Genomic DNA, 27,695 nt, shown 5'->3' with positions numbered 1-27,695 from the left:
CCCTTAGGGAAACATCTAAGTCCCCTGGAGACATATATGACAAGAACAAAGATGCCTCAAGTTGAGGCTCATCAAGAGCTCTGGGAATGTGAAGTGAGGCTGAGTCAAGGCCAAGAGCCACTCTTCCTAGACCAGACGATAGCTGATTCTTATGATTTACTTATCTTTGGCAAGTTGGCACACTTGTGAAGGGAATAAAGGCTTGTCCTTACACAAACACAGCCTGGTCTAATGCTGCAGTTTGCTCTACTAGCCCCAGTCTGCACTGCCACTCTCTTACCCAGAGCTTGAATTAAGTCTTTCTTCTTTTTGATGGAATGACCATTTGGGGTGGGTGGGGGCGGGGGTGGTTATGGTCAGTTTCAATAAGGAGGTAGACCTTGAAGGGGAAGGATTTGGGGAAACTGGATATGAGAGAGCAGGGACAATTCCCCCAAGGTCCATATCAAATGTAAAACTGGCAAGGCACAAATTAGTACTTTTCATTCTAATGTAAGATTACAGTGTGTGAGTACAGCAAGTGAAGAACTAGAAGTTAAAGATGATAAGATATTAACACTGAATCAGTAAACTGTGAAGTCAGTGTTTAAAATGAGCCTTATATAACCATCCATAAACAGGTCCATACTATGTAGAGTCACACTGTTAAGTCAAATTTAGCCTAAAGCGGCCTCTTTATGTATTTAAGTTTGGCCTAAAGATTTTTCTGTACATCGTAAACTGTAACAAGTGGAGGTGTAAACCGACTGTAGCCCACACCTATGCCAGTCACTGGGTTTTGCCCATCAAATGTAGCCAACTGTTCGAACCACGTTCAAATGAGGCAAATGCCGAGCTGGAACCAACCCAGCTGTTTCTGCACCTTGCTTTCATTTTCTGTACTGTCACTTTCCTTTTGCTGTCCATAAATCCTCTTCCATCCCATGGCTGCGCTGGAGTCTCTGAATCTGCTGTGATTCCGGGGGCTGCTGAATTCACGAATCGTTCATTGCTCAATTAAACTCCTTTAAATTTAATTTGGCTGAAGTTTTTCTTTTAACAATACCCAGCACTATAGTCATCTCTTTACTATTAGCACTGATGAAGGGGACAGAAGGGGCAGAACCCAAAAATCTTTCAGGGAAAAACTCTGTTTTAAAGTGTACTCATGAAAGTAATTATACTTTATGTCCAGGAAATACACTTAAAATTAAATAATGAAGCCGCATTGGAAAGCTCTTGGTTTTTCATTACGTGTAATTGTTCTACTCCAAGATAGAATAGTAATATCTTTACATCAAGTAGTAAAAGATAGTAGTCGTTACTAGCAGCAACCTGCCCTGAATCGACCAATTTCTATTGCATTTTTAAAATTTTATTTCATAGGTTCCAATCTAGTCTGTTCAACTAGGTTAAGAATTAAAGCTATACAGGTAGCATTCATTAAACAAGTAATAAGTAGATCCAGGAGAATATAGGAGTGAGGAAGGGGGCTGGCCACAGTGCTGATTTAGATACTCTGAACATCAATATATAAATCAAGCATACATATTTTTAATGCATGCCATCTATGTTCAAGATAACTTAACATATGCTGGTTTATATACACATACGGATAAATCACAGAACCTGATCTCAGCCTATTTTACTAGACAAGAAACACAATAAATAGGAAAATAAAAATTGTTTTAGTGGCTTAAAATTATAACAGAAGGTATAGTGGTAGAGATTGTCCTCCAGTATCCAATCTTTCCTCTTTCCTTTAGGTAAGAGAATCCTTGATCCCCACTCCTACTTTTATTTTTTGAGATGGACTGTTTTGCTCTGTTGCCCAGGCAGGAGTGCAGTGGTGTGATCTTGGCTCACTGCAACCTCCGCCTCCCGGGTTCAAGTGATTCTCCTGCCTCAGCCTCCTGAGTAGTTGGGATTACAGGCATGCGGCATCTCGCCCGGCTAATTTTGAATTTTTAGTAGAGATGGGGTTTCTTCATGTTGGTCAGGCTGGTATCGAACTCCCAACCTCAGGTGATCTGCCTGCCTCGGCCTCCCAAAGTGCTGGGATTACGGGAGTGAGCCACCACGCCCGGCCCCCACTCCTACTTTTAAAGTTTTAGGTAGGTACATAGCTACTCCGCTAAAAATTTCTGTACTTTCCTGGCTGTACATGTGACCACATAACTAAGTTCTAGTCAATGAGATGTGAGTGAGTGATGTTTGCAACTTCTGGGTTTTCTTAGAGATGAAGCTGCTGCCCTGGACTCTCTTTCCCCATTGCCACACTGAGTCAACTTGTACTATGCAGATGATGACAACACCCTAGGCAATGGCAGAACAACAAATAGAAGTAACCCTGAGCTTTGAATATTCTAGTGAATCAAAGCTGTCTATCTGTCCTAAATTATCTGCCTGCTTTAGGGTTGCTAATTATGAGTGTTCTTCCTTTTATGAGGGACCAAATTTTTTGAGACTCTGTTGCTGCTACTTACTCTATATCCCAACTAATACATCCTGCTACTTGGTGTTACGTGGCTATTTATTAAATGAGATCAGTAAATGATTGCTTTAGACATTCTGAGAATTAATTACTCAGAGAAACAAGATACTGGGAGAAATCTTTTTTTTTTTTTTTTTTTTTTTTGAGACAGAGTCTCGCTCAGTTGCCCAGGCTGGAGTGCAGTGGTGTGATCTCAGCTCACTGCAAGCTCCGCCTCCCAGGTTCACGCCATTCTCCTGCCTCAGCCTCCAAAGTAGCTGGGACTACAGGTGCCTGCTGCCACACCCGGCTAATTTTTTGCATTTTTAGTAGAGATGGGGTTTCCCCGTGTTAGCCAGGATGGTCTCGATCTCCTGACCTCGTGATCCGCCCGCCTCAGCCTCCCAAAGTGCTGGGATTACAGGCGTGAGCCACCGCGCCTGGCCTACTGGGAGAAATCTTAAAACTCAAGCTACTCTGTCTTCCTTTTTTTAACACATGAATAAATACAAGTTCAGAGATTTGTCCACAGTCTTGGAATTCATGGCAGAGCCAGGAATTGATTACCAGTCTCCTGGGATCTTCTTTGCATGACATCATCCCATCTGTGGATAACAGTGACCACTAATACTGCCTCTTTCTTTGACAGAGTCAGTTAACATTCACTCAGTAATCCTGGGACATAGAAAACTGTCCTCAATTCTAAAGGAAAGCCAACAAGAATTTTTAAAATCAGATTTTAAAAAACTTTTATTTTAGTTTCAGGCATATATGTACAGGTTTGTTATACAGATAAATTGTGTGTCATGGGGACTCGGTGTACAGATTATCTCATCACCCAGGTAATAAGCATAGTGCCCAATAGGTAGTTTTTTAGTCTGCATACTCCTCCCATCCTCCACCTTCAAATAGGCCCTGGTGTCTATTGTCCATGTGTACTCAATGTTTAGCTCCCACTTATAAGTGAGAACATGTGGTGTTTAGTGTTCTGTTCCTGGATTAGTTCACTTAGGATAATGGCCTCCAGCTCCATCCATGTTGCTGCACAGAACATTATCTCATTCTTTTTTGTGGCTGTGTAGTATTCCATGGTGTATATGTACCACATTTTCTTTATCCAGTCTACTGTTGAAAGGTTGATTCCATGTTTGAGCTACAGTGAAGAGTGCCGTGATGATTATATGCATGTACGTGTCTTTATGGTAGAACGATTTCTTTTCCTTTGAGTGTATACTGGATCATGGGACTGCTATGTCGAATGGTAGTTCTGTTTTAAGCTTTTTGAGAAATTGTCAAACTGCTTTCCACAATGGCTGAACTATTTACATTCCTGCCAACAGGGTATATGCGTTCCCTTTTCTCTGTGACCTTGCCAGAGTCTGTTATTTTTTGACTTTCTAGTAATAGCCATTCTGATTGGTGTGAAAATCACATATTTTGTCTCAAAAGTATCTGAAACGTAACATAAGAGAAAATGCTAGCATACCATATAGTATGATTAAAACAAGGATGAACAAACAAGAAACATGGACCCAAGCAATTATAGTCAGAGATCCAACAAGATATAAGTGAAAATGGTCAAAAAAGTGTCATAGGAAGCTGGGCGCAGTGGCTCATGACTGTAATCTCAACACTTTGGGAGGCTGAGGCAGGTGGATCATCTGAGGTCGCAAATTTGAGACTAGCCTGACCAACATGGTGAAACCCCGTCTCCACTAAAAATACAAAAAATTAGCCAGGCGTGGTGATGCATGCCTGTAATCCCAGCTACTCAGGAGGCTGAGGCAGGAGAACTGCTTGAACCCGGGAGGTGGAGGTTGTAGTGAGCCGAGATTGCGCCATTGCACTCCAGCCTGGGCAATAAAAGCAAAGCTCCGTCTCAAAAAAAAAAAAAAAAAAAAAAAAAAAAAAAAAAAAAAAAAGGTGTCACAGAAGCAGTTCTGACAACAGAAGTGCTTTGGAAATATATGATTCGAGAATCTTTGGATCAATTCATAAGTGCTCTGTTGAACCTAATAAAATATGCTAGGGTCTGGAAATGTATTTTAAATTCTTATAAAAATTTCTATTTTTCTGTGGCCTGGAAAATTTTGATGCTTTAATCTTTTAAAAACCACCTCAGAAGGCTTTGGCCTCGGGTCTCCCTTATGCTGACTAACCAGCAATAGACATTCTTTACCAGAAACCTCTCTTCTAAGCTGTGTCCTGGTGGAGCAGGAAGAATTCCTGCCTACTGCACCATATGCACACAGCAAGCTAAGGGCATATAAGGAAAAGGGGAGTCTTAGGGAGGCATGAAAGGAAAGAGTCACTGTAAGGCAGTTAACTTCATTTATTCATTCAGGAAACTCTTCAGAGCACTCGGTATGTGCCGGCACTGAGCTGAGATCTGATGATAAATACGCAGTCCCCGCCCTGAAGAAGCTTACAGTCTAGAACTGGAAAGTTTCCTTCCTTAATATATCTCACACAAAGAATTTGGGCTGGGATGGAATTAAGGGTAAAAAAATTCTTCACTCCAAAATACAATTTTTGAAAACCACTCCAGACCATCTTCAGTTAGTTGAATCTCAATCTGTTCTTTTTTATTTTGAGACAGTCTTAAGACTGGGTAGATCATATACACCATGGAATTCTACACGGCCATAAAAAGAATGAAGTCATGTCCTTTGCTACAACATGGATGCAGCTGGAGGCCATTATCCTGAATGGATGAATGCAGAAACAGAGAACTAAATACTACATGTTTTCACTTATAAGTGAGAGCAAAATAATGGGGACACGTGGACATAAAGATAGAAATAAGAGACACTGAGGAAAGGAGGGAGGACAGCAAGGACTGAAAAACCATCTACTGGGTATTAAGTTCAATATTAGCGTGATGGGTTCAGTAGAAGCCCAAACCCCAGCATGACACAATATACCAATGTAACAAACCTGCACATGTGCCCCTTGAATCTAAAATTTTTTTTAAAAAGAATAGGTAGAAATGGAAGCCTTTGATTACAGTACCATATGCTTATAGCCTCTGCTTGTTCCTAGTTCAGAACAATCTGATTTCTCTGCTTTTGAAAACACCATTAGCTTTTCAACCAGCCAAAGTACCAAGTGCTCCTCTTTTCTTTTCAAAACCCATAACCACTAGGCCTATCTTTCATTTATCTATCTATTTATTTATTTATTTATTTATTTATTTATTTATTTTTGAGATGGGGTCTCGCTCTGTCGCCAGGATGGAGTGCAGTGGCGCGATCTCGGCTCACTGCAACCTTCGCCTCCCGGGTTCCAGCGATTGTCCTGCCTCAGCCTCCTGAGTAGCTGGGACTACTGGTGTACACCACCACGCCCGGCTAATTTTCGCATTTTTAGTAAAGACAGGGTTTCACCATGTTGGCCAGGAAGGTCTCGATCTCTTGATCTCGTGATCCACCAGCCTCGGCCTCCCAGAGTGCTGGGATTACAAGGGTGAGCCATCATGCCTGGCCAGGCCTATCTTTTAGCCACCCCTCGTGGTCTATGGGACAGAATATCCACCTGTTAGTATAGTTTGGAAAGAAAAGTGACATGTCCATAGGTCCCCTGTGGTAGTGTTGCTTGCTCCTGTCATGAGTGAATTACAGAAAATGCTTGTCTAACTTTAGGGGGAATGTTATGATCTAGAGAAAATTATTACAAATACTCAAGAGATGTATTGAGCCTAAATTTCAAAATGAGCAAAATGAAGCTCCATTGAAGATCATTCAAAATGGAAGCAGGGGCCTAAAAAGGCCACATTTTCTGAGCATGTATTTTTAGTTTATTAAATTACTCAAGGCTCCATAATAAATGGTCATCTGCAAAGGGCCATTTGTCTAGAAAAGAGGCTGGTGCCTTGAAGTGGCTTTCACTGTAAGTAAATATAAAGAGAGGTAGGAGGAAAAAGGAGAATTCCAGAAAACCAGTAAAATATACTGTAATTAGTAAACAATGCAATATTTGAAAAATTAAATCCATTTTCCCCAGGAGATTATTTGTTGGAGCTCACTGCTTAGTTGGGGTATAAAATAGTCACCAATTTCATGCTACATTTATATTTATTTTTCTTTTCTTTTCTTTTCTCTTTTTTTTTTGAGACGGAGTTTTGCTCTTGCTGCCCAGGCTGGAGTGTAATGATGCGATCTTGGCTCACTGCAACCATCGCCTCCCAGGTTCAAGCAATTCTCCTGCCTCAGCCTCCTAAGTAGCTGGGATTACAGGCATGCACCACCACACACACCAGGCTAATTTTGTATTTTTAGTAGAGACAGGGTTTCACCATGTTGGCCAGGCTGGTCTTGAACTCCTGACCTCAGGTGATCCACCCGCCTCAACCTCCCAAAGTGCGGGGATTACAGGCGTGGGCCACCGCGCCTGGCTACATTGATATTTCTGAAATTGCCTCCATTACAAGTTCTTCACATTTAGGGCAAGTTCTTTTGTATTGTTCCCTCAAAATGCCTGATGACATTTTCAGTTGAATGAAAGAATGCTTTCTGCTGCTGCCATCTACTGCAAACCTTAAAAATATGTTTTAAAAATGTGAAAGAGAAAATGGGCTAGTATTAAAGAATAATTTATAAGTCAGACAAGTAGACTGAGATCAATATCATGCTTTACTTTAACTAAAGTATTAATTATTCCAGGCCTCTGAATGATGATCAATAAGGCAACATATAAGAAATAGAGTAAATAGAGATGTATAAAGAAATAAAGTAAGCTACACAGAACAGTATTAAATGGCTTTGTAAAGCTTCACCTTGATATACCTATATCTATATACATAATCTGTAGTCTGTTCAATATGAAAACAAGTCTCGGCTGGGCGCAGTGGTTCATGCCTGTAATCCCAGCACTTTGGGAGGCTGAGGCAGGCGGATCACGAGGTTAAGAGATCGAGATCATCCTGGCCAACATGGTGAAATCCCATCTCTACTAAAAATACAAAAAATTAGCTGGGCGTGGTGGTGCATGCCTGTAGTCTCAGCTACTTGAGAGGCTGAAGCAGGAGAATCGCTTGAACCTGGGAGGTGGAGGTTGCAGTGAGCCGAGATCATACCACTGCACTCCAGCCTGGTGACAGAGCAAGACTCTGTCAAAAAAAAAAAAAAAAAAGCAAATCTTCCTTTGTGTTATGAACACCTCAATTCAAAAGTATTAGAAAAATGAAGTGCAAAATTCACTTTTACTAATTTGAACAAATGTGAGTTCAAAAATTATCAAGGTAGACAGATAAACATACTAATAAGGCAGAGGGAGGAGGAGGAAAAGGTTAATGAACAAGCAATTCACAGACAAGAACGTTGCACCCTTTGGAAAGGGTATAGCAAAATAGGTACTCTTCTATACTGCTGATGGCTAAATAATTGCTGCATCTTTTTTGAAGTACAATTTGGCAATAGGTATCCGTAGACTTAAAATGTAAATATCTTTTGACCCAAGATTCAAGTTTGAGAAATTAATTCTAAATAAATAATCAGTACTCTGCAAAACAATCTAGCTACAAGGATTTCGTCACATAATTGTTTAAAACAAAAATAACTGGGAATAATATAATACTCCTAATAATGGAAGGTATTAAATAAATTATGATAAAACTATTCAATAGAACACTTAAAACCTTTACAGGTTGTATACTAAAATGTATAAGAACAGGTAAAAATATTCATGACAAAGTGTGAAAAAAGGCAAGCAACACAATAATGGATACCAGGTGATCTAACATGTGTAGATGACTAGAAGGATGAAGGATTTAGATCATACATATATCATGCCTATCTCTGGATATAGAGAGACTGGTGGTTTTATTTTCTTCTCTTTTAATATAAATTTCTAGATTATCTGTGAAGTACAAATGTATTGCTTTTGGGAAAAGTTACAAAAGTTGATAAGGTAAGAAATGTTCACTGCTATTTTAACCAAATTACTTTAACTTTAAAAAACATGTTATTGGGGTTTTGGGGAGATGTTGGTCAAAGGATACAAAACTTCAGTTAGAAAGAGTAAGTTCAGGAGAGCTCTTGTACAACACAGTGACTGTAGTTAATAACAACGTATTCCACACCACATGAAAAACTGCTAGAATAGAGTTTAAATGTCTCACCACAAATAAATAATAGGTATGTGAGGTAAAACAAAAACAAAATTTGTTACAATTTTTTCCCTTCTAATTTAAGCAAGATAACCTGAAAATGACTCTGTAATACACTATGCCAGCAGTTTCCAACCTTTTTGGCACCAGGGACTGGTTTCGTGGAAGACAATTTTTCTATGGATTCAGGGTGCGGGATGGGAGGGGGTGGTTTCAGGATGATTCAAGTGCATTACATTTATTGTGCACTTTCTTTCTTTCTTTCTTTTTTTGAGACAGAGTCTTGCTCTGTCACCCAGGCTGGTGTGCAGTGGCACGATCTTGGCTCACTGCAAGCTCCGCCTCCCAGTTCACACCATTCTCTTGCCTCAGCCTCCCAAGTGGCTGGGACTACAGGCGCCCGCCACCACGCCCGGCTAATTTTTTGTATTTTTAGTAGAGACAGGGTTTCACCGTGTTAGCCAGGATGGTCTCGATCTCCTGACCTTGTGATCTGCCCACCTCGGCCTCCCAAAGTGCTGAGATTATAGGCATGAACCACCACACCCGGCCCACTTTATTTCTATGATCACATTGTAATATATAATGAAATAATTACACAACTCACCATAATGTAGAACCAGTGGGAGCCCTGAGCTTATTTTCTTGCAACTAGACAGTCCCATCTGGAGGTGATGGGGGACAGTGACGGATCATCAGACATTAGATTCTCATAAAGGGCACGCAACCAAGATCCTTCACATGTGCAGTTCACAATAGGTTTCCTGTTCCTATGAAAATCTAATGCCACTGCTGATCTGACAGGAGGAGGAGCTCAGGCAATAATGCAAGTGATGGCGAGCAGCTGTAAATACCAGATGAAGCTTAGCTCACTGGCCTGCTGTTCATCTGCTGTGCGGTCCAGTTCCTAACAGGCCACGGACCAGCATCAGTCAGTGGCCAGGGCGTTGCAGACCCCTACACTACGCTGTAATAGATAGTGTGTCTTTTCACTAGAGTGAGGGATGGTCATGGCTGGGATAAACTTTGAGGAGGTGGGAGGATTTGGAATGAAAAGCCTTAACCAGAAGAAGGTGTATGTGTTTACGTGTGTGTGTGTGTGTGTGTGTGTACTTTTTTGAGAGAAAACAGAAAAGTGTAGATGGCAATAAAAGATGATGAGATCAGTAGAAACGGGGCTGGGCGCAGTGGCTCACGCCTATAATCCCAGCATTTTGGGAGGCCAAGGTGGGTGATCACCTGAGGTCTGGAGTTCAAGACCAGCCTGGCCAGCATAGTGAAACCCTGTCTTTACTAACAATACAAAAATTAGCTGGTGGCGCATGCCTGTAATCCCAGCTACTCAGGAGGCTGAGGCAGGAGAATCACTTGAACCCAGGAGGTAGAGGTTGCACTGCACCCCAGCCTGGGCGACAGAGCGAGACTCTGTCTCAAAAAAAAAAAAAAAATGAGATTAGTAGAAATGAAGTTGCGAGATCCCATTTCCAACATTATAGAAGGCAGATCACCTGGTGAAAGGAAAAGGTGACAGATTTGGGATTCTATGGCGTAAGAGAGGTTTCGACAGCCACTGTGGGAAACGACAGATAGAAATGAAAGGCCACCAATCAGTCGTGAGGGCCTGACTGAGGATGCAAAGCAATCAACATGGTAGCTGAAAATACGATTAAGGAGGTACTCTGTGTTGGGCATAGTCAGAGGAGGACAGACCAAAGGCTGATAAGGGGTGGCGGAAGTGATAAATGGCTAATGATATTTCCAAGCTGGATGGGGCATAAAGGGAAAGGGGTCAAGCGCATATTCAGTTTGGTATCTACTGCCATGTATAGCATACAGTAGAGCAGAGTAATATATGTTTAAGAAAAAAAAAAGAAGTGAGGAGAAACTGTGTAAGGAGAGGGGTACGATAATTAACTGAGCACCTATTATGTAACAGATTCTTTTGTCACAGATCATCATGTCTCTTCTTATTGGCTGGGTTTCTCCTTTGCCTATAAGCATGTCCATGTCTCTCCTTTTCAAAATTTCCTTCTGACTTATCGACTCACTACCCTTTTCTTTACCACCAAACTTCTTGGAAAAAAACTATATACCAGGACTAGCAAACACTAGGCACATTTCTAGGCCTCTATGCCTCTTCCCAGACCCATAGCAGGTATAGACAGTAGATGGTGGCACTCTTTCCCTCGGACATACTCCATCAACATATGCAAAATTGGGTAGCACCTAGCAAAGGGCCTTGTGTGAGAGAAACATTTAATAGCAATTTTCTAAATGAATGAATGCATGCATATCCTATAGCAAGGTAGATTTGTGATCTATCATATTTACTGGAACAAATAATAAAAGTTTTTGCACCGTATCTTTGATCTCCTGGAAATGGGTTCCCTTTATGCTCCTAAAAATAGCACCTTTGGCTCCTCATAGGCAGGAAGCCTTTGCTTAGGTCAATCTAGTTAGCTGCATGCCAAGCTGTTTCTAGCTACAGTACATTCCAGTTTGAAGGTATGTTTTGGGTTCATGTATATTTTTTACCCTCCTGCTTTTTATTATTCCATTTCCAGTCATTAAAAAATACCTGGCCAGACACAGTGGCTCACATCTGCAATCCCAGCACTTTGGGAGGCCAAGGCAGGCAGATCACAAGGTCAAGAGATTGAGACTATCCTGGTCAACATGGTGAAACCCCACCTCTACTAAAAATACAAAAATTAGCCAGGCATGGTGGCGTGCGCCTGTAGTCCCAGCTATTTGGGAGGCTGAGGCAGAAGAATCACTTGATCTTGGGAGGCGGAGGTTGCAGGGAGCCAAGATCACGCCACCGCACTCTAGCCTGGCAACAGAGCGAGACTCTGCCTCAAATAAATAAATAAATAAATAAATAAATAAATAAATAACAACCTGCTGAGAGTCACCCTTTTGCAGCACAGAGGAGGAAAAAAAATAAAAACAAGGCACTCCATTGCCTCTTAGGTACAGAAACCATCTTTGATAAGGCATTAATTCCACCCTGCAAGTAGGAGTTGCATAATCTCCAGGCCTATTATGGCAGACAAACTCTTAAGGTGGCCCTGATGATCCTTACCTTCTAGTGTTCACACCCTTGTGTGATTCCCTCTCTTTGAGTGTAATACTTGCTTCCAATCAATAGAATGCAGAAAAGGTGCTGGGATGAACATGATTACATGCACGTAATATATGAATATGCTATATAAAGCTGGAGCACTTGTGTGGAGTCTCTCCCTCCCTTGCTAGCTGTAAGGAGGCTAGTGGCCATGTTGGGGAACCCCCCGTGGCAAGGAAATGTGGGTGGCCTCTATGACCTAAGGGCAGACTTTAGCCAACAGGGAGAAAAAAGCAAAATAATAAAACTATAGTTCTTGGTACTACAACCACACCCTAAAACCACAAGGAACTGAATGGTGTTAATAACTTAGGTCTATGAGTTCCCCAGTTGAGCATCCAGATGAGAACGCAGCCCTGACTGAAGTTATGTGAGATCCTCAGAGGAGGACACAGGTAGGCCATGCCCAGTAACCGAGGTGACAAAGGTATATTGTTTTGAGCCACTAAGTTTGTGATTATATTATTATGCAGCAAGAGAAAATTAATACACCCACAGAACTTCACACCATTCCATCTGGAAACAACTTGCTTTACATTTATAGAAAACATTTATAGAAAGCATCTAATAAAGATTATAATGGCATACTCTAATACTCCTTTTTGTATAAATAATAGTGAGAAGCATAACAAACATCTTGCCTGATGACTCAAATAAGCGTGATTTTAGACCTAATATCAGTGGCAACAATCATACCTAGTATTGTATTAGACAGTTAGCAGAGTTATGAAAATATTCTTGCCTTCCAATGTCCTTTGTTTCCTAAAAGTGTTGTCTGTGTCATCCTGGAGTTTCTTTATATAAAAGTCTCATTTCCCAGTATGTTTCTAAAATAGCAAAAGCCTGTGGCATAGATAAGACACATAGAGCAGCTTGCAGGTTGCACTGAAAACTGCAGAACGGACAGATGAGTGTATTACTTGTGCACTGCAGCATGCAGATTGCCCCAAAACTTAACAACTTAAAACAACTAACATTTATTATCTCACACAGTCTCTGAGGGGCAGGAATCTAGGAGCAGCATGGGTGGGTGGTTCTGGCTCAGGGTCTCTCATTAAGTTGCAGTCAAGCAGTTGACCAGGGATGTAGTCCCCTGAAGGCTGGAGGAACTACTTCCAAAATTGTTCACTCACGTGGCTGTTTGCAGGAGGCCTTGGTTACTTGTCACATGGGCCTTTCTGCAGGGACATCTGAGTGTCCTCATGACAAGGCAGCTGGCTTCCCCTAGAGCAAGTTATTCACAGCAGGCAAAAAGCTGCAGTGCTTCTTATGACCTAGTTCAGAGTTTGGCAAACTTTTTCTTAAAGTACTAGAGAGTAAATATTTTAGGCTTGTATGCCTTATAGTCTGTATCACAGCTACTCATCTCAGTTGTTGTCGTGTAAAAACAGCCACATGCAACACACAAATAAATGGGCATGGTGTGTTCCAATAAAACTTTATTTATAAAATAGGCAGTCAGCCTGAGAACTACAGTTTGCCAACCTCTGACCTGGTCTCCAAGGCCGGTGACTTGAAGCCTCTTGCTTCTTCTTTATTCTATTCATTAGAAGCAAGTCATTAGCTCCAGCCCACACTCAAGGGGAGAGGAATTAGGCTATACAAAGGGAGGAATTAAAAAAAAAAAAATTTAGACATGCCTTAAAACCACTACCACAGGTTTAACACAAAAAGCAGAATGTGGGTTACATATTGCATTAGTTTCCTGGGCATACTTTAACAAATTATCACAAACTGGTGGCTTAAAACAACAGAAATTTTTTCTTTTATAGTTCTGGAGGCTAGAACTCCAAAATCAGGGTGTTGGCAGGCCCATGTTCCTGCTGAAGGCTCAAGGGAAAAACCGTTCCTTGTCTCTTCATAGCTTCTGATGGCTCCTGGAAATCTTTGATGCTCCTTGGCTTATAGCTTCTTCAGTCCAGTCTCAACCTCTGTCTTTACATGGTCCTCTTCCCTATATATATCCCTGTGTGTCCTCTCCTCTTCTTATAAGGATACCAGTTGTTGGATTTAGAGTTCATCCTAATCACTATGACCTCATATGTAACTAATTGCATCTATAAAGAGCCTGTTTCCAAATAAGGTCACATTTTGAAGTTCTGGTGGACATGAATTTTGGGGGGACACTATTTTGTGTTGTGGTGTGTTGAATAGTATGCCCCCAAAATTCACATCTATCCAGAACCTCAGAATGTAACTTTATTTGGAAATAAAGTATTATATTAGTTAAGTTAATATGAAATGAGACTGGATAGGATGGTGTAATAGTCCTTTCTCACACTGCGATGAAGAAATACCAGAGAATGGATCATTTATAAAGGAAAGATGTTTAATTGACTCACAGTTCTGCATTGCTGGGGAGGCCTCAGGAAACTTACAATCATGGTGGAAGGCAAAAGAGAAGCAAGCACCTTCTTCACAGCGTGGCAGAACTGAGTGAGTGCCAGCAGGGGAAATGCCAGACACTTATAAAACCATCAGATCTCGTGAGACTTACTCACTGTCACAAGAACAGCATCGGGCAAACTGCCCCCGTGATCTAATTAGCTCCACCTGGTCCCGCCCTTGACACGTGAGGATTATGGGGATTACAATTCAAGATGAAATTTTGGGTGGGGACACAGCCAAACTGTATCAGTTGGGTTCTAAATCCAATGACTGATGTCCTTATAAGAAGAAGAGGGCCACTTAAGCCCTGAAATATATTAGGGAAGTTTCTCATCATCCTTAGGGTAAAGTACACATTCCTTAACTTGGTACATAAAGCCATTGCTGATGTGTCTTTAGCAATTTCTCTGTCCTCATTTCCTGCCACTTCCTTAATATTCACTCTAGTCAAATGGAGCTGCTCCTTCTCCCAACCTATTAGGCTGCATAGCCTCACTGCTTCTTCTCCCTATAGTGCCCTGTCACCTCTTTTCCTTGGACTCAGGGAGGTACCCCATAAGTTATATCAGGTTTTATTTGCAATGAGAATGTCACCTAATACGAACTGCATACTTTATTCCACACCTTTATTTTGTACTATTAAAAAATCTTTGATTATATATTCTTTACATACATGAAATTCATAATCTCATGTGCTCAGTATAATAAATGCTGACAATGCTATACATTCATGTAACCACCACCCAGAACAAGACCTAAAACATTTTTATAACCTCTAGAAAGTTCCCTGGTGCATCTTTCCAGTCAATAAAACACCTCCCCTCCACCCCTTACCAAATATATTTTGACAAAAAAAAAAAAAAGAAGTAAAGGTCACAAAACAACCATAATTTTTCCCATTGGTTATTAAAACTGCTTTGCATAGTTTCAGCTTGCATGATCATTTTTATAGTCCCATATTACTATGCAAAGTGAGGGCTGTCTGTATGTTTTCATGTTTCCTTTTATTTTCTTTTCACCAATTTAGCTGTATCTGTGTGTGAATAGTTGCTCTAAAGCAGAGGTAGGCAAACTATAGCCCATGGGCCAAATCCAGCTGGCTGCTTATTTTTATAAATAACACTTCATTAGAACACAGTCCCTCTCCTTCATTTATTTATTGTCTATAGCTGCATTTGTGCTACAATGGCAGAGTTAAGTAGTTGCTACAGAGACTACATGGCTCACAAAACCTAAAGATATTTATTATGTGGCTCTTTATAGAAAAATATTTCCCAGCCCCTGCTCTAAAGCAATGTTTTGTAAAGTTTAGCATGCATCACAATCACAGAAAGACAAATCATGGTAGCATACCCCAGAGTTTCTGATTCAGTTAGGCCTGGGGTGGAGCCCAAAAATTTCCTCTCTAACAAGATCCCAGGTAACACTGATGCTGCTGGTCCGCAGAACACGCTTCGAGAACACACTGTTCTAGAGATAGCATTTTATTTTATTTTATTTCATTTCATTTCATTATTTTAGTTTAGTTTAGTAGTTTTTTGAGACAGAGTCTCACTCTGTCACCCAGGCTGGAGTGCAGTGGCACAATCTTGGCTCACTGCAACCTCCGCCTCCCCGGTTCAAGCGATTCTCCTGCCTCAACCTCCCGAGTAGCTGGGATTACAGGCACCCACCACCACGCCTGGCTATTTTTGTATTTTTAATAGAGATGGGGTTTCTCCATGTTGGCCAGCCTGGTCTTGAACTCTTGACCTCAGATGACCCACTCGCCTCGGCTTCCCAAAGTGCTGGATTATAGGTGTAAGCCACCACGCCCAGCCTAGAGATAGCATTTTATAATTTTAACTTATTACGGTCTACCTCATATACCATACTATTTTGTTTCCACCTTTTGTGCTCTTGTTATTATGTATTTTACTTCCTTATATGCTCTTAACTCTATTATACATTGTTATGATTTTTGCTTTAAACAGGTCAGAATCTCATTCTTTGTAAATTAACACAAGTAAAATTGACTTTTTATGGTGTATAGTTCTAAGAGTTTTAACTTACATACGGATTCGTGTAACTGCCATCACAATTATTCCCTCTGTTAAAGGATCTAGCAGGAAAGGGGAGCATGAACAAATGGGGAAGTTGACCACAGAGATGGAAAGTATAAAAAAGAATCAAGAAGAAATGCTAGAAATAAGAAATAAATATCAAAATTGAAGAATTCATTTGATAGGCATAGGGGTAATGTTATATAATGAAGGCAACTTCTGTACTGAGTGGTAAGCTTTTCATAATATTTTCCTTATTCAGTGAGCCAGCACTATTAACATCCACTTATATGTTAGTAATTTCCAACTTGCTACTTATGGCTTCTAAGTCATATCTTGTATAATTTCTTAAGTATATTGTTTGAAAACTTGATTCTTGAGCTGGAAAAAGTTCTAGCAAAATTATTTTCTTTTTTACAGCTTCTTAAAACACCCATATAAGCCACTTGTTTTTAATGTCTTTCTTTCTTTTCTTTCTTTCTTTCTTTCTTTCTTTCTTTCTTTCTTTCTTTCTTTCTTTCTTTCTTTCTTTCTTTCTTTCTTTCTTTCTCTCTCTCTCTCTCTCTCTCTCTCTCTCTCTCTTTCTTTCTTTCTTTCTTTCTTTCTTTCCTATTTTATTTTATTTTATTTATTTTTTTGAGACGGAGTCTCACTCTGTCACCCAGGCTGGAGTGCAATGGCACGATCTTGGCTCATTGCAACCTGTGCCTCCTGGGTTCAAGAGATTCTCCTGCCTCAGCCTCCCATGTAGCTGGGATTACAGAAGCACGCCACCACACACAGCTAATTTTTTTCTATTTTTAGTAGAGACAGGGTTTCACTACGTTGGCCAGGCTGGTCTCGAACTCCTGGGCTCAAGTTTTCTGCCCACCTTGGCATCCCAAAGTGCTGGGATTACAGGTGTGAGCCACCGCGCCAGGCCATTGCTTTTCGTGTTTATTCCTGTGGGTCTCATTATCAAATCATTTTTCAGATAATAGATTATACAGGCAGCCCTTTACAATTTTTCAATTAGTGACTTTTATGGTCTCTCCTTGATGAGCTTGTTTACTAGTTGGTGTTAACCTAGTTATTTTAGGGAGTTTTAGTGAGGAAAATTTGTAGTTTCCTAGATACTTGGGAGCTATTGTGTCCCCTCCCCACCCCCACCCCCACCATATTATTAAATTCTGAAAACTGGACGGACTATGGAAAGACAGCCTAGAGCTGAGGCCCAGTAGTTCTTAAACCTTCTGATTATAAATAATAAAGAATCAGGTTACTAGAAAACAGATCAAGTTTCAGCAACTAGGTCCAGGTTAATAAGTGTTAGAGTTATATAAGGCTCTTTTCTTTCACCCCCCACAACCCCCTATATGCCTTCTGTGGAATTTCTCATCTTCTAAATGCCCATTTTATCTTAACACAGGCCCAAAATCAGTTTTCAAGTTCTGATGTGAAATTCTTTTCATTATCATCTGTGTTGGCATTCTCCTCCACTTATTTGCCTAAGTGTTTTTCTTGCCCATTTTTCTTAGATGAGATGTGTCATAAAATACCGTAAAGTGTGTGTTTACTTTGTGTTGCCTTTATTGAGAATTAGAGAGAAGGTTGCTATACTTTCCAGGTGTTCCGTAAGTGTCTGTGAAACATCCTGTGTACATTGCTTCTTCTAAGTTTGTATTGCAAGTGTATTTTGAAATGAATTTTACCAGGATTCATCACATCATTTTGTTATGGAAACCATTGCTACACATCTCACAACATGGCATTCAAGACTGAATCGTTAGGCTGGCTGCTATGGCTCACACCTGTAATCCTAGCACTTTGGGAGGCTGAGGCGGGAGGATCACTTGAGCTCAGTTCAAGACCAGCCTGGGCAACATAGTGAGACTTCATCTTTATTTTTATTAAAAAAAAATTTTTTTAAAAGATTTGTCTTTAAATTATAGAGTCATGCTCAAAGCAGTGTATTTTATTGTCTCATTATAACCACATTTGTTGTTCTGTGAGGAAGGCAGAATGAGATATTATTATCCCATTTTCCAGGTTGAGGAGCTGAGACACAGACAGATGATTAAATGAGATGGCACATGAGGAAGTATCTAGGACAGATCCTGGTGTACATGTAGATAGATACAGACATAAACACACACATATTCATACTTTTTTTGCAATAAGGGGAGGGCCATAATTTTTTTTCTTTAAAAGAGTATATTTTACTATCAAAAGACAAATTAGTGGCAGATCTAAAGTTAAAGCCTTTTAACTTCCAGTCATGTATAGTCTATCTAGTAAGCCCTATTCAGATGACATTGATGACATTTCCATATCTCATTATTAGCTTTCCACATTCAGGAGAAACTGGTATCTATGATAGTAGTTCAATTTAAAAAATATAACCCAGAAATATTATAGGGATACTTCCTTAAACTTTCTTTTTTTTTTTTTTTTTTTTTTTGTGAGACAAAGTCTCACTCTGTCACCCAGGCTGGAGTGCGGTGGTGCCATCTCGGTTCACTGCAACCTCCGCCTCCTATGTTCAAGTGATTCTCCTGCCTCCGCCTTGTGAGTAGCTGGGATTACAGGCACGTGCCACCAGGCCCGGCTAATTTTTGTATTTTTAGTAGAGATGGGGTTTCACCATGTTGGCCAGGCTGGTCTCCAACTCCAGACCTCAAGTGATCTGCCCATCTCAGCCTCCCAAAGTGCTGGGATTACAGGTGTGAGCCACCACACCCAGCCAATTTCTTTTCTTTTTATATTTATTCTGGCATTACATACCATTTTGACTTCTTTTTGAGATTTCTTTTTCTGAACAGGATGGGCCTTGGGTCAAATTCTGGTTAAGGTGAAGTTTGCCCTCTACTTTCTCTTCTGGTTCCTCTCCTATTTCTTATGTGACAACTCATATTCCATAAAACTTCAGTTCATGGGCAGCAACAGAAGGTAGGGGAATCTGATTCATCAGTAAACTATGAGTCAGAGACCAGGTACACTACAGAAATCTAGAATGCATAAAGACTGTCAGTCTACAGCCCTTCAAGCAATTAGGAGCTAGGATTATAGAAGCTGAGTACAGAGAAGCAAAGGGTTAATAACCTGGAGTTTGCTAGGCAGTGACAGAGGAGGGCTGAGCAGGCCAGGCAAGTACAGTTGGCCCTCCTTATCCTCTTCACTATCTGTAAATTGAAAATATTTGGGGAAAAAAATTGCATCTGTACTGAACATGTATAGGCTTTCTTATTTCATAAACAATAAAGTATAACAATGATTCACATAGCATTTACATTGCATTAGGTATTATAAATAGTTAGAGATGATTTAAAGTACACGAGAGGATGTGCATAGGTTATATAGGTTTTATATAAGGAACTTGGACATCCTTGGATTTTGTTATCCCTAGGAGGTCTGGAACCAATCCTCCACCAAAACTGAGGGACAATATATATGGAACTTGCAGCAAGGAAAATGAAAAATGCTTTGCACCTTCAGTCACTCTTTGCCCCGCTTACTATGGTGAATTCTGCTGTAATGTGACATTAGCCTGGAGTAATTGCAACAGTTGGCTGGCCAACCAGCAAAGAGGGGATGGGGTGTAATCACAGCTCTTTGGACAGAAGTGTTTTCTTTACTCAAGTTGTTGAAGGGAAGTGGATCCAATTACATTACTTTGTATCAAAGAGGGGGCTTACTATAGCTCTCAAAAATACTGTATTTTGAGGAGAGGATCAAAGCAACACTTCTCCAAGTATGTTGCATGTTCCAGATGAACAAAGGATTCTGTGGTGGAAAATGCTGCACGGTCCTCTTACTAAAAACAGTAACATACTAAAGGTCCTAAGAAGTTCTTGCAATAAGTAAGTTTATTTAATTGTATTTAATGTACTATTATGGTTAGTGCTTTTAGTGTTCTGCTCGAGAAATCTTTGCATAACCCAAGATCGCTAAGATATTTTCCTATTTTTTTTTTAAGGTTTCTGGTTCTATGTTTAGATCTATGATCCATGTCTATTTATCAATAGACCCATGTCTATTGCAGTTTTCTGTATAGTGAGAGCAGCATGAAATTTTTTCCCCCTATAAGAAAATCCGTTTGTTGGCTGGGCGCGGTGGCTCATGCCTGTAATCCCAGCACTTTGGGAGGCCGAGGCAGGCAGATCACTTGAGGTTAGGAATTCTAGACCAGCCTGACCAATGTGGTAAAACCCCATCTCTACCAAAAATACAAAAATTAGCCACGTGTGGTGGCACTCACCAGTAATCCCAGCTACTTGGGAGGCTGAGGCAGAAGAACTGCTTGAACCCAGGAGGCAGAGATTGCAATGAGCCAAGATGGCGCCACGGGACTCCAGCCTGGGCAACAGAGCAAGACTTCATCTCAAATAAAAAAAAAAAAAGAAAAGAAAATCCATTGTTTCAGCAACATGTTAAAGAAAACTACCCTTTTCTCACTGAACTGACCACCTGATCAAAAATCAATTGACCTCACATGTGTGAATCTATTTCTGGTTTCCCTATTCTGTTCCACTGACATATCTGCCTGTCCTCAAGGCAATATCACACTGTCTTGATTAATGTTTCATAGCTAAGTGTTCAAGTCACGTATTATAAGTCATTCACCTTTTTTGTTCCTTTTTAAGATTGTTTTAGCTATTCTATATCTTTTGTATTTTCACAAAAAACTTAGAAATAGTAGATTTCATCAATATTGCCTGCTGAAAGTTTGATTGGGATTGCATTAGATCTACAGACTGATTTAGGGAGAAATGGCACCTTAACCATTTATATCCATGATCATGGTATATATATCGCACTTTTTTATTTCTGAGTTAAGTTTTTCTCTGCAATGTTTTACAGTCTTGAGTATAGAGGTGTTGTGTTCTTTTGAAATATTTATTCCTATGTGTTAGATATATTTTTCTTTCTTTCTTTTTGAGACAGGGTCTTACTCTGTCACCCAGACTGGAGTGCAGTGGCGTGACATAGCTCACTACAACCTCCACCTCCTGGGCTCAAGTGATCCTCTCACCTCAGCCTCCTGAGTAGCTGAGACTACAGGTGTGTGCCTCTATGCCGGGCTAATTTTTGTATTTTTTGTAGACACAGTGTTTTGTCATGTTGCTTAGGATGGTCTTGAACTCCTGAGCTCAAGCAGTCCATCTGCCTCAGCCTTCCAAAGTGCTGTTTACAGGCATGGGCCACCACACCCAGCCTCTTTTTCTTTCTTTCTTTTTTTTTTTTTTTTTTTCATATTTTTAATTTTTTTTCATGGATATGAGGTCTTGCTATGTTGCCCAGGCTGGTCTTTAACTCCTGGCCTCAAGTGATCCTCCTGGCTTAGCCTCTTAAAATGTTGGGATTACAGGTGTGAGCCCACTGTGCCCAGTCAGATATTTTTAATGGTGATATTTTCACCTATTTTAGCTGTTAATTGTTTCTAGTATGATTTTTATGTTGACTCTAACCTGTGGCCTTACAAATTCATTAATTAATTCAAGTACTTTTTAAAAGATTTTATAAGGTTTTTTTATGCATACAATCATGTCATCTGTTAATAATGACAGTTTTATTTCTTTTCTGCACTTTAGGTCTTTTAATTTGTTTTTCCTTTTTTGTTTTTGCCTTATCATACGAGCTCTATACTAAGTATCTAATATACATCATCTCATCTTTACAACAATCCAATGTTATTCCAATTTAACAAATAAGAAAATGTGGCTCAAAAAGGTTCAGTAACTTGTCCAATCAAGATTGCACAGCTATTAGTAGATCTAGAACTCAAACCCAGGTAGTCTTATTCCACACCTGTATGTACGACTACTAGACTAGTTTATAAATTTGGAAAACTCAAGGGCACAAGAACAAAAAATGTTATCAAATTAATAATAGGAAAAAAATTCCATTACTGGCAAAGAATATAAAGAGTTCACAGAAGAAAAAAGGCATTTATTTTAAATATGAAAAGATGCTCAACCCCTCTCATAATGAAAGAAATACAAATTAAAACGAAGATAAAATGGTACAGCTGCTATGGAAAGCAGTATGGTGGTTCCTCAAAAAATTAAAAATAGAATTACCATATGATCCAACAATCCCATTGCTGGGTATATAGCCAAAAGAACTGAAAGCAGGATCTCAAAGAGATCCATGTTCACAGAGGCCTTATTTGCAATAGCCAAGAGGTAGAAGCAACCCAAATATCCATTGATGAATGAATGGATAAACAGGACATGGCATATACATACAATGGGATATTGTTCACCTTACAAATGAAGGAAATCCTGCCATATACTACATCGTGGATAAGCCTTGAGGACATTAGGCTAAGTGAAATAAGCCAGCCACAAAAGGATAACTACTGCGTGATTGCACTTACATGAGATAGCTACTAGTCATTCATTGAAACAGAAAGTAGAATGGTAGTTGCTAGGAGTCAGCGGGAGGAGGAAGTGGGGAGTTGTTATTTAATGAGTATAGAGTTTCAGTTTCACAAGACAGAAAAGTCCTGGAAAACTGTTGCACAAGAATGTGAATACACTTAACACTACTGAACTGCACACTTGAAAATGGTGTTATAGGATTTTTAACCACAATTATAAATGAAAATTAGTTTTTAAAACTTCAACACAAATTTTATTGTAAATTCTAAAAAACAAACACTATGCCGAAACCATTATTTAACCTATCAAACTGGCATAAATCCAAAAGTCTGATGACTTTGTTGGCAAGGATCTAAGAAACAGTACTTTTATAATGGGGGGAGGGGTACACATTGGTACAATCCCTAAAGAAGACAGTTAGGCAATATTTATGATACCTTTTGATCCAGTAATTCTACTTTGGGGAATTTAGTCATACGGATATACTTTATGCATGTATAAAATGATACATGTACAAGGTTATGAACTTCAGCATAGGAAGACACTGGAAAAAACCAAAATGTCTATCAATAGGTGACTGGTTATATAAATTATAGCACATCCGTACAATGGAATAGTAGGCAGCTATTTAAAAATGAGGACACTCTCTATGTACTTACATGGAAAGAGATTCAATATATATTACAAGTGAAAACATTTAGAACATTATGTATAATGTTATGTGTGAAAAGGAGGGAAATAAGAATCTATTTATACTTTTATATTTCCTTACATATATATCAAGAAACTCTGGAAAGATACATGGAAAAATAATAGCCATGGTTTGGGGACCCTGAATGGGAGCTGAATGGATGGACGACGGGCTGGGGTGGGAAGACTTTTCAATGTATAACTTGATATGTTTTGGTCTTGGAAATGTGAATATATCAGCTATTCAAAAAATTTCTATGGTTGGACATAAACTTTAGTAACACCAGTTGACATTACTTTACTATTCATACAATGATTTACCAAGTGTTTACTACATGTCAAGCAGTCACTGTCCTAGGCACTGACAATATGGCCCTGAACAAGACAAAGTTCTTACATTCTAGAGGGAAAGACTGAATATATATCCTACATACACAACACACATACATATACACACACAGGCATACATATAATATATGTACACACATTTTTTAATTTATAAAATAAACACTGCCAGGTGGCTATTTAAAAAAAAAAAAAAGGAAAAAGAAATTTCGGGCACAGTGGTTCATGCCTGTAATCCCAGCACTTTGGAAGGCCGAGGCGGGCGGATCACCTGAGGTCAGGAGTTTGAGACCAGCCTGACCAACATGGAGAAACCTCCAACTCTACTAAAAATACAAAATTAGTTGGGTGTGGTGGCGCGTGCCTGTAATCCCAGCTACTCCAGAGGCTGAGGCAGGAGAATCGCTTGAACCCGGGAGGCGGAGGTTGCAGTGAGCCAGGATTGCGCCATTGCACTCCAGCCTGGGGAACAAGAGTGAAACTCCGTCTCAAGAAAAAACAAACAAACAAACAAAACAGTAAATTAGGTTAAAGGGAAAAGAAGTGTTGTGGTGGAAGTGGAGTAGGGTGCCATTTTAGTTAGGGTAGTCTGGGAAGACCTCTCTGAGGAGGAGCCATTTGAATAAAGACCTGAATGAAGGCTGGGAAGAAACAATGAGGGGGAAGAGTTTTCTAGGCAGCAGCTGCCCTAAGGTAAGAGCAGGTTTGATGTGTTCAAGAGAAAGCAAAACACCTTTGTAGCTAGAGCAACTTGAGTGAGAACAATGGTAGGCAATGATGTAAAACACACGCTTGAAAGCCAGATCCTGAGGGCTGCTTTGTAGGGCATGAGCAGTGGTCTGGATGGTATGGGCACCTATGGAGGTTAAAAAATTTTTTTCAAAGGGGCTTGTTAACGATTCGGCTAGTACACACCTGTATGGCCTTCCAGGTTGTTAAAAGACTGAAATATTTCAAGTCCCATGAGAAAATAGCTGCTTCCCCAGCAACAATGTCACCTGCCACACTGGCTTCTTTCCCAGGACACCCCCCAGCCCTCCACTCCTTCTCATCAACCAACAATTAAATGAGGAACTTGGCCCAGCCCAAGCTATAGACTTGGAGACGTTAATCAGCTCAAGAGGCTAGAATCACGAGATTCAGAAAGCTAGAGAGTGAGTAAAGGTTTTCACTTCATTGTAGCCCTAGAGCCTTCTTAGGACAATGCGTCCTGGACTTCCATCTCACCAAGATTCAGTTGGGGCTCAGAACCATCATCTGGGCTCCCGCTCAATACAGCAGAAACAAGAAGCAGGCTAGAGAAATAGACTGAGGTCTGAGATGAAGACAGAGGAAGGGGAAACCCAGTGAACATCTACATAAATAATCTCTCTTCTGGGCACTCCTCCAGTGATTTGAAAGGCTACTGGCTAGGCCGGGGGCGGTGTCACGCCTGAAATCCCAGCACTTTGGGAGGCAGAGGCGGGTAGATCACGAGGTCGGGAGATCGAGACCATCCTGGCTAACACGGTGAAACCGTCTCTACTAAAAACTAACAAACAAACAAACAAACAAAAAAATTAGCCGGGTGTGGTGGCAGGCGCCTGTAGTCCCAGCTATTCAGGAGGCTGAGGCAGGAGAATCGCTTGAACCCGGGAGGCGGAGCTTGCAGTGAGCCAAGATCGCGCCATTGCACTCCAGCCTGAGCGACAGAGCGAGACTCCGTCTCAAAACAAACAAACAAACAAACAAAAAAAAAACAAAAAAAAAAAAAAAAGAAAAAAAAAGAAAGAAAAAGAAAAAAGAAAGGCTAGTGGCTAATCGCCAGCCTTTAGACCTTTTATGTATTTATACAGTTAAAAGTCATAAAATTGTCATGTACCAGGTTTTTTAAAAAATGCATTGTGGTAAAAGGAAAATAGAAAACACCAACTTTCCATTACCACATGCGACCTTAACATTCTCATAGCTGCATTAATAAAGTCAATATGTTTGTGTAACAATGTGTAGTTCCTGGATCGTAATCTCAAGATAGAATCAGAACAGCTGAAACACGGCAACTCTAATTTCATATATGAAACTCATTTTACACACCATAGTACTGGGAATTTAGTCTGAAAAATCCATACAGATGTCAAATTTTAAGAAAACAGATTTCTCCGAAGTTGTGTGAAACCTCAGGCTGCTTGCCACTTCTGTTTTACAAAGTTCTTCCTCTTTGAAAATACATTCTGCTGCTCTTAAATCTAGGATCCCAACATCTTGTTACAGGGTATTAAGTTCTACTTTATTCTCATTCTTTTAATTTCTTTGAACATCAAAACCTCCAATTTAATTATCTGAGAGACTGCTACATATTTGCTAACATGAATCTGTAACTATGAACCTAAACCAGAGGAAAAGCAACTGGAAAGAACACGAGGAGAAATCTAAGCACTGCTTAGAAACAATCTCTCGGCACTAGATACATACTCACTTTTATTTTCTAACTGTAAACACTTTCACTCAACATAAGACATTAGAGATCATTTCATGCACACAGGACCTGTTTTAGCAGCACACTTGCTGAAACACCTCACGGCTTTCTTTTCCATTAAAAAAAATAAAACTACTGCTGAGTGCTGAAACTTTCTTTTCAGTAGTTCTAATCTGTAAGATTCACAGCCAGGTAGAAACTTGATTTAATGTTTGATGGAAATTATTCTTACAATCCTTTTGATATTAAAATGTCATAATAGTTTTTTAAAAACTACTTACACCAAGCTGAAGTCTGAACAGACAGCATGGAACTACCAGCAGCCGACAGTTTCCTCATAGACTAAACTAAACTTTGCTCCCTTCCTGGCTGTTTCTGGATCAGGTTCACACTGATACACATTTACAGTGGCCTTGGAAGCTACCACCCAACAGAGCGAGGTGGGAGGGTTTGTAAATCCAACTCTTGTTTGATAACCGCTTATCAGCAACTTCTCAAAGGTCGACTTAAACATGTTTAAAGAGACAAATGTAAGGAAGATTATAGGGAAAGCCTGAAAAATCTTATAATCTCTGATGGCTGGGCTTTGGTTTCCGAGGGGATTTCTTTCCCTTATGTTCCTGGAAAAAAGAAAAAAAGAAAAGGATAGTCCTCTGAGCTTCAAATATCTTGCTTTCCTCTTAAAACTTTCCCAGCCACCCGCGGTGGCTCTCGCCTGTAATCCCAGCACTTTGGGAGGCCAAGTTGGGCGGATCGACTGAGGTCAAGAGTTTGAGACCAGCCTGGCCAACATGGTGAAACCCCATCTCTACTAAAATACAAAAATTAGCTGGGCGTAGTGGCGGGCATCTGTAATCTCAGGTACTTGGGAGGCTGAGGCTCCTTTTTGAAATTCCATTTCAAAAAAAAACAACAACAACAACTTTCCCCTTCCTCCTCAGAATCTAAACATTGTATAATCATTGCAGAAAAGGGCCAGAAAATTGCTTCTCCACAATAGTTCTTCCCCATCTGCATTCTCCCTGACTCCTTACTAGAGAAAGAAAAAACGCAAAGTTCTTGGTAAATGTAGTACTTTCTGACATTCAAACCACCGGCTGATCTGATGTAAATTGAAAACTTGGATCCCAAATTCTATTCTTTGCAAGATACTGCTTCATCTCCTGCTGCATCCTAAGCTTCTTTCCCTTCTGAGCTACCATCTTTCTTCCTTTTCTTTTCTTTTTTTGAGGCAAAGTCTCACTCTATTGTCCAGGCTGGAGCACAGTGGTACAATCTCGGCTCACTGCAAACTCCATCTACTAGGTTCAAGTGATTCTCCTACCTCAGCCTCCTGAGTAGCTGGGATTACAGGCATGTGCCAACATGCCCAGCTAATTTTTGTACTTTTAGTAGAGACGGGGTTTCACCATGTTGACCAGGCTGGTCTCAAACTCCCGACCTCAGGTGATCCGCCCACCTTGGCCTCCCAAAGTGCTGGGATTACAGGTGTGAGCCACTGCGCCCGGCCTTGTAATTTCTACTATTAGCCTTTGAAGCAGCAACCATTTATTACATCCTTACTGCACTACTCACTTTATGAACATTATTTTATTCTCTCCCAGGCAATAAATTTGGGGATCATCTTCAATTCTTTTTAGTCTGACTCTCTGCATCCAATGTGATCCCTTCACTATCCTGGGGATCTTCTGCAACAAGCAATGTGACAGGCAAAATAATGCACCCCTCAAA

At 40.2% G+C, this 27,695-nt stretch overlaps 1 protein-coding gene across 15 annotated transcripts in view; it reads right to left on the bottom strand.

Annotated features, from left to right (window-relative positions):
- MAP3K13 (mitogen-activated protein kinase kinase kinase 13) overlaps positions 1-27,695 on the bottom strand; it is a 190,092-nt gene that overhangs the window by 119,170 nt on the left and 43,227 nt on the right. For 8 of the 15 annotated variants that reach the window (XM_065540328.2, XM_074031589.1, XM_065540325.2 and 5 more), the window contains exon 1: positions 26,246-26,313. The exons of the other annotated variants lie outside the window; for them this stretch is intronic. The gene's annotated coding sequence lies outside the window, so the exon portion shown is untranslated. Of the gene's footprint in view, positions 1-26,245; positions 26,314-27,695 lie in introns of those variants that run through there. 15 annotated transcript variants of the gene reach the window in all.

This window comes from Macaca fascicularis, chromosome 2, assembly GCF_037993035.2.
Source record: "Macaca fascicularis isolate 582-1 chromosome 2, T2T-MFA8v1.1".
Lineage (NCBI taxonomy): Eukaryota > Metazoa > Chordata > Mammalia > Primates > Cercopithecidae > Macaca > Macaca fascicularis.
This window is presented reverse-complemented; position numbering and strand designations above follow the sequence as displayed.